Genomic DNA, 8,046 nt, shown 5'->3' on the forward strand with positions numbered 1-8,046 from the left:
TCCAACTGGACTCAAAAGCGGTCTGACTATCACTTAATTATGACGTCCATCTTGTTTGAATTCATGCTTGTGTTGTTCTTCCTCTCAAATGTAAGTCGCTTTGGATAAAAGCGTCTGCTAAATGACTGTAGAATAGAATAGAATAGAATAGAATAGAATATATATATATCTTTATATATATACACATATATTGTGAATACAATTGTAGAGATTTGTGGTGCTGCAACCAGGGCTAAACACACTTTACTATGCAGCTCACACTGTTATCATCTGGCTTCAATCCTAAATACTTCCACACCGCTGCCGAATATGAACACTTTTTAGATACGAGTTGGGTGGGTGAGGGGGCCACACTCGCAGTTACCACGTAGGTTTTTGTTGCTATGTATTTAACCCTCCTCCGCGCAGACTTTCCTCCACTTTCACTCTCGCTCGCTCTTTCCAAACACTCGCCTGCAGGCGGCTTCCTCCACTGAATCACGTGATGTAACGGTGCTTTACCATTGGCTGAGGGAGGAGGTGGGCAGTGCTGCGTTTGGGGACGCTTGAAAAAATCTGGGAGGAAATGAGATCACATCTATGTGTGAATCGAGATTGTTCCATTTATCGTGCCGCCCTCAGCGACAGAGTCGCTAAGTTGGCAGCATTGGGGTGCAATGACAGCGGGTCTACTTTGGTTTTTGCCCGGATTCACCATCGAAGCAGCAGAAGTGTGCTGTCTTTAGGAACATATTAATCCACATTCTATATACTGTACAACCACTCTGCTCTGCCATGTTTCCTTGTTGACTTGATCAGTGGAGCTCCACAGGGACACTGTGCTGTGTTAAATGACGTCATCGGTCTGGACACGTGTGATCATGTGATATCACGATATTACATTTTCTACCGGTGTCAAAAACTATACCAGTATTACTGCGAACAATGTCATATTGCCCACCCCTACTGAGAACTGGTTTGAAGTTTTTTAAGAACTCCTCTAAAAATTAAGGGAGAACCTCAACAAACACCTGCAGCAGGGTTCCTACAGCTTAAAGAAAGTTAAATTTAAGACTTTTTTAATGCCATTTGAAAATAAAGACCAACTTCCCAATTAACAAAAGTGGGGAAAAAACACCACATCAGTTACAAGTGGTTGGGGCCAATTTCACCCAAATGTTCATTTTAACATAAAACATGACTTTTTGTTCCTGTGAAAAACTTTCATTTTGAAAAACATAACACTTTCCAGAGCTGAAGACAGAGAGAAAACAATACATAAAATTCCAAACTTGCTGATGTAGGCCGTCTTGTCGGAACCGCATGCAAACGAGTAGGTAATGTCGGAGTCTGGGAACATTGCACGAAATAAGTCTCCAACTCCCTCATTAGACTTGAACGATCGGTGTTTTGTCACGGTGTTCAGAGACCACAGTACCTCTGCTTTCAGTGTAGGCGCACACCCGAACATTGTCCGGAGATGTGGTGCTGCTGTCCCAGTTGTTGATATCGGTAGTGCGGGTGGAGGCATGGTGGAGACGAGAGGAGAACAGAACTGGGAAAGACCTGGAGTATGCAGTTGGCAGCTCGATTTTGACGCTTTGTTTTCCAGCTGTGCATGTGGGACTCCACTGCCTTGAAAATACACCGTGCCTCGTACACATTGCCTGGTACCGCTTTCAGCCATGAAGGAAAATCCTGGTCGAACAGCCAATTTTCGTTAAATTTACACTTTCCCATGATGTAGTTCAAAGTTGCTACATTAACAACGTGCGTCTGCTCTTAGAGTTAGAGACGCTGCAACCACGTCACTGTTTTGTTGGTTCCGCCATCATGTTCGCTTCATCAGAGACATTCGGTACATTTTAAATAAAATTAATGTTACCATTTATTTTTAGATTTGAGACTAATTTCAATTACAAAATCCTAATAATTATGTGTAAACATTTTTAAGACTTTTGAAAGATCAATTTAAGACATTTTAATGCCAATTAAGGCCCTAATTTTAGATTGATGAATTCAATGCCTTTTGAGACTTTTTAAGGATCCGCGGGAACCCTGTGCAGAACCTCAACAAGCACCTGCAGAACCTCCACACCTGCAGAACCTCAACAAACACCTACAGAACCTCATTAAACACCTACAGAACCTCAACAAAAACCTGCAGAACCTCAACAAAAACCTGCAGACGCCCTGTGAGCACCTGCAGAACCTCAATAAACACCTGCAGAACCTCAATAGACACCTACAGAACCTCTGTGAACACCTGCAGAACCTCAACAAACACCTGCAGAACCTCAGTGAGCACCTGCAGAACCTGCCGGTTGCTGTGCAGATGCCGGACAGCGGCGTCTCCTCTGCACGCGGCCAACATGAGACCACTGAGCTGCTGAATCTCCACCGAGTCCACCCGTTAACACCGACTAAGTCACGCGCAGACGCAGTCCCTGTGTTCTGGTTCCGTCGCTAACACTCCCCCTGTCTGTTGTGTGTTCTGATTTATGCATTGTTAATGCAGTTAGCCGACGCGGCTAACCTTGTTAGCAGGCTACACGTTAGCAGGTGTAAATATGCTGCAGCTCCTCGCGCGTACACCACGGCGCTGACAGGAAGCTAGAATAGGATTAAAACATAACAGATAACCAAAGGTGCGTCAGATATGTCTGTGTTTTGGGGGAGCTTTTAGATGTGTTTAGTAGCTTCAGTTAAATGGCGGCCTAGCAGCGGAAGTCCGCTTGTTCCAGCAGAAAACTCACCAACGATGTCGGCAGCAGAGTCTGCTATCTGGCTGTCATGAACGGAAATGAATCTTCTGGAAAGCTTCTGTCTGAACAAACACGAGCGTCTCAAACTCTATTCAACCCGAATGTTAAGCAGATTTTTAAGTTAGCGGACTCCATCGTGACGCCTCTTCTTCACGACCCTGCTGAACAGCATGCTGGGAAATCTCCGTAACGGGCGGGAGTGCGCTGCGTAATCTCGCGAGGGCCTCTGGGAAAATGAGTTCTGCTTGGGTGAAATCTGAAAATGGAGATAGCATTATTTTATACAGAAGCGTGGAGCTGTCACCCCCCCCCCCCCCCCCCCAAAAAAAAATCGGACCTTATCACGTGATACGGTCAGATTTGTTTTTTTGGGTGACAGCTCCACGCTTCCGTAATTTTATATTTAAATATGATTTCTTTTTTTTTTGGTTTTGTTTGGTTTTTTTTGTGTTTGTTTTGTTTTGTTTTTCCAATAAATTTTAGAACAAACTTTCCAACCCCTTCTAATAGTTTTTGTTTCATTTTCTGTTATTTAGTAGATTATTTAGATTAGATTAGATTAGATTAGACTTTATAAATCTCACAGTGGAGAAATTCACTCGTTACAGCAGCTCTTGTTACAGAATAAAGTGCAGAAAGCAGACAGAATAAGGTGAACATGCATCACAACAAGAAGGTGCAATATAAATTATTTACAAGAAAAGAGTCTAAGAAAAGCAAAAAATATGTAGCATTATAAATATAAAAAATATATATATATATATATATATATATATATATAATTGACAGTGCAAGAAAACAACCTCACAGACTATATACATATTTACATGGTGATGGTGGGATATGAAGAATATGATGATATTGATAATGGGGGGTATTACACAGTAAAATATAAATAAATATTACACAGTATTATGACTATACAGATAAGTTGTACAGTCTGACAGCAGTGGGAATGAAGGACCTGCGGTAGCTCCTTCCTACACTGAGGGTGTCTCAGTCTGCTGCTGAAGGAGCTGCTCAGCCCCCCCACAGTCTGGTGCAGCGGGTGAGAGGTGTTGTCCATGATGGATGTGAGCTTGGCCAACATCCTCCTCTCACCCACCTCCTCCACAGAGTCCAGCGGGCAGCCCAGGACAGAGCTGGCCCTCCTGACCAGCTTGTTCAGTCTCTTCCTGTCCCGGTCAGTGCTGCTCGCTCCCCAGGAGACAACAGCGTAGAGGACAGCAGAGGCTACCACAGAGACATAAAATGTCCTTAGCAGAGGCTACCACAGAGACATAAAATGTCCTTAGCAGAGGCCTGCATACTCCAAAGGACCTCAGTCTCCTCAGGAGGTGGAGGCGACTCTGGCCCTTCTTGTACAGGACGTCTGTGTGGTGTGACCAGTCCAGTTTATTGTTGAGGTGAACACCCAGGTACTTGAAACTGTCCACCCGGTCAATGTCCTTCCCCTGGATGTTCACCGGTGTGTGGGGTAGTGTCCTTCTCCGGAAGTCAATCACCATCTCCATGGTCTTACTGGTGTTTAAGCACAGGTGGTTGCGCTCACACCAGTCCACAAAGTCCATGATGACTGACCGGTACTCCAGCTCGTTCCCCTCAGACACACAGCCCACAATGGCTGAGTCGTCAGAGAACTTCTGGAGATGACAGCTGCTGGTGTTGTAGGTGAAGTCCGAGGTGTAGAGGGTGAAGAGGAACGGTGAGAGCACTGTTCCCTGAGGGGCCCCCGTGCTGCAGACTACCACCTCAGACACACAGTTCTGCAGACGCACGTACTGTGGCCGGTTGGTGAGGTAGTCGATGGTCCACTCAGCTAACTTTCCATCCACTCCAGCTCCTTCCAGCTTCCCCCGCAGCAGCGCCGGCTGGATGGTGTTGAACGCACTGGAGAAGTCAAAAAACACGACTCTCACGACGCTCCCAGCGGTCTCCAGGTGAGCCAGCGCCCTGTGCAGTAGGTAGATGACAGCATCATCCACCCCGATGTTTGGCCTGTAGGCAAACTGCAGCGGGTCCATCGTGGTGCACACCACGGAGCGGAGGTGACCGAGGATGAGCCTCTCCATGGTCTTCATCAGGTGGGAGGTCAAGGCGACAGGTCTGTAATGGTTCGGTTCCTTAGCGTGTGATATCTTAGGAACCGGAACCACACAGTAGGTCTTCCACAGGACAGGGACCTTCTCCAGGCTGAGGCTCAGGTTAAAGATGTACCTGAGCACCTCACAGAGCTGGTCTGCACAGGTCCTGAGCAGCCTGGGGCTGATGCCGTCTGGTCCTGCAGCTTTCCTGTTCTTCAGCCGCCTCAGTTCTCTCCTCACCTGGGCCGATGTAGGGGAGAGGGGGGAGGTGGAGGGCAGTGGGGGGCTGGTGGTGGAGTCCATTGGTGTGGAGTGGAGATGGGGGGTAAGTGAAAGTGAAGGTGAAGATGAAGGTGGTCGGGGGAAGGGGATGGTAGACGCTGGACTGGGGATGTGTGAAGAGGAGGGGGGGGCAGAGGTTAGAATCAAATCTGTTAAAAAACAGATTTAAATCATTGGCCCAGCGCTGGTCTCCATCAGCTGTCCCTCTGGAACCACTCTGTCCAAATCCAGAGATCTCCTTCAGCCCTCTCCACACGTCCCGCGCGTTATTCTGATCCAGCTGCTCCTCCAGCTTCTTCCTGTTGCTGTCCTCGGCCCGCCTGGTCTTGTACTGGAGTTCATGCTGAACTCTCCTCTGCTCCTCTCTGTCCCCTGAAATGAAAGTAGTTAATAGGATCAAACAAAATCAATCAAGAATTTATTTATATAGCACTTTTCATACATAAGAGCAACAACAAAACAAAGATAAAGATAAACTTTCACATACCCAAGCATATAATTTAACCACATTAAAGACAGAAACACACTGTGTGAGTGTGTGAGCGATAATGACTGGATCATTATCTCTCACACACTCATACAGGTAATGCACACAAACACACACCCCACCTACCCAACCACAGATCCCAGACGCCACAGACAAACCCCACAGAAGGTAAATGACTTTCATCAAATTAATTTAATAAGAAACACATCCAATTAAAAGCCTGGGTGAAAATATGGGTCTTCTGCAGTTTCAGCTGCCCTCAGGCCCTCTGGCAAACTAGTCCTCTGGTCCTCTGGCAAATAAGTCCTCAGGTCCTCTGGCAGACTAGTTCTCTGGCCCTCAGGTCCTCAGGCAAACTAATCATCTGGCCCTCAGGTCCTTTTGGCAAACTAGTCCTCTGGTCCTCAGTTTCTCTGGCAGACAAGTCCTCTGGCCCTCTAGCAGACTAATCCTCTGGTCCTCAGGTTCTCTGACAAACTAGTCCTCTGGTCCTCTGGCAAATAAGTCCTCAGGTCCTCTGGCAAACTAGTCCTCTGGTCCTCTAGCAAATTAGTCCTCAGGTCCTCTGGCAGACTAGTTCTCTGGCCCTCAGGTCCTCAGGCAAAGTAATCCTTTGGCCCTCAGGTCCTTTTGGCAAACTAGTCCTCTGGCCCTCAGGTCCTTTTGGCAGACTAGCCCTCTGGCCCTCGGACCCTCTGGCAGACTAGTCCTCTGGTCCTCAGGTCCTCTGGCAAACTAGTCATCTGGCAGACTAGTCCTCTTGCTCTCAGGTCCTCTGGCAAACTAGTCCTCTGGTCCTCAGTTTCTCTGGCAGACTAGTCCTCTGGTCCTCAGGTCCTCTGGCAAACTAGTCCTCTGGTCCTCAGGTTCTCTGGCAGACTAGTCCTCTGGTCCTCATGTCCTCTGGCAAACTAGTCCTCTGGTCCTCAGGTCCTCTGGCAAACTAGTCCTCTGGCAGACTAGTCGTCTGGCCCTCAGGTCCTTTGGCAAACTAGTCCTCTGGTCCTCAGGCCCTCTGGCAGACTAGTCATCTGTTCCTCAGCTCCTCTGGCAAACTAGTCCTGTGGTCCTCAGGTTCTCTGGCAGACTAGTCCTCTGGTCCTCAGGTCCTCTGGCAAACTAGTCCTCTGGTCCTCAGGTCCTCTGGCAAACTAGTCCTCTGGCAGACTAGTCGTCTGGCCCTCAGGTCCTCTGGCAAACTAGTCATCTGTTTCTCAGGTCCTCTGGCAAACTAGTCATCTGTTCCTCAGGTCCTCTGGCAAACTAGTCCTCTGGTCCTCAGGTCCTCTGGCAGACTAGTCCTCTGGTCCTCAGGCCCTCTGGCAGACTAGTCCTCTGGTCCTCAGGCCCTCTGGCAGACTAGTCCTCTGGTCCTCAGGCCCTCTGGCAGACTAGTCATCTGTTCCTCAGGTCCTCTGGCAAACTAGTCCTCTGGTCCTCAGGTCCTCTGGCAGACTAGTCCTCTGGTCCTCAGGCCCTCTGGCAGACTAGTCATCTGTTCCTCAGGTCCTCTGGCAAACTAGTCCTCTGGTCCTCAGGTCCTCTGGCAAACTAGTCCTCTGGCAGACTAGTCGTCTGGCCCTCAGGTCCTCTGGCAAACTAGTCATCTGTTTCTCAGGTCCTCTGGCAAACTAGTCATCTGTTCCTCAGGTCCTCTGGCAAACTAGTCCTCTGGTCCTCAGGTCCTCTGGCAGACTAGTCCTCTGGTCCTCAGGCCCTCTGGCAGACTAGTCCTCTGGTCCTCAGGCCCTCTGGCAGACTAGTCCTCTGGTCCTCAGGCCCTCTGGCAGACTAGTCATCTGTTCCTCAGGTCCTCTGGCAAACTAGTCCTCTGGTCCTCAGGTCCTCTGGCAGACTAGTCCTCTGGTCCTCAGGCCCTCTGGCAGACTAGTCATCTGTTCCTCAGGTCCTCTGGCAAACTAGTCCTCTGGTCCTCAGGTCCTCTGGCAGACTAGTCCTCTGGTCCTCAGGCCCTCTGGCAGACTAGTCATCTGTTCCTCAGGTCCTCTGGTAAACTAGTCCTCTTGCTCTCAGGTCCTCTGGCAGACTAGTCCTCTGGTCCTGGCAATCTTTTTTTGTGTTTCTAAATATTTGCATTTATGTATCAAATTATATTTTTAATTTATATAATTTATGAACAAATATTGATTGATTGATTGATTGATTATTGACCAAACAACCAACTAACCAAACAAACAATCAACCAACTAACCAAACAAATAACCAACCAACTAACCAAACAAATAACCAACACCAAACAATCAATCAATCAATCAATCAATCAATCAATCAATCAATCAATCAATCAATCAATCAATCAATCAATTTCTTTTAAATTAATTAATTCGATAAACAAACAGATAAATAACTACAAACATAACCGCCATAGTGGAGCAGTTGAAGTTTACATTACCATATTAGGATCGTATATTTCGTCATTTGGCCATCG

The 8,046-nt window shown here is 47.5% G+C and overlaps 1 protein-coding gene and 1 long non-coding RNA gene across 3 annotated transcripts in view; one reads left to right on the plus strand and one right to left on the minus strand.

The window, feature by feature from the left end:
* wdr33 (WD repeat domain 33) overlaps positions 1-2,933 on the minus strand; it is a 34,584-nt gene extending 31,651 nt beyond the window's left edge. For both annotated transcript variants that reach the window (XM_041991854.1, XM_041991853.1), the window contains exon 1: positions 2,736-2,933. The gene's annotated coding sequence lies outside the window, so the exon portion shown is untranslated. The remainder of the gene's footprint in view (positions 1-2,735) is intronic.
* Positions 2,934-6,640: 3,707 nt separating this feature from the next.
* LOC121644142 lies at positions 6,641-7,613 on the plus strand. Its single transcript, XR_006011233.1, has 3 exons — positions 6,641-6,735; positions 6,848-7,135; positions 7,248-7,613. It is a non-coding gene; the product is annotated as an uncharacterized LOC121644142 (long non-coding RNA).
* Positions 7,614-8,046: the final 433 nt, after the last annotated feature.

The sequence above is a fragment of the Melanotaenia boesemani genome, chromosome 8 (assembly GCF_017639745.1).
Source record: "Melanotaenia boesemani isolate fMelBoe1 chromosome 8, fMelBoe1.pri, whole genome shotgun sequence".
Classification (NCBI taxonomy): domain Eukaryota; kingdom Metazoa; phylum Chordata; class Actinopteri; order Atheriniformes; family Melanotaeniidae; genus Melanotaenia; species Melanotaenia boesemani.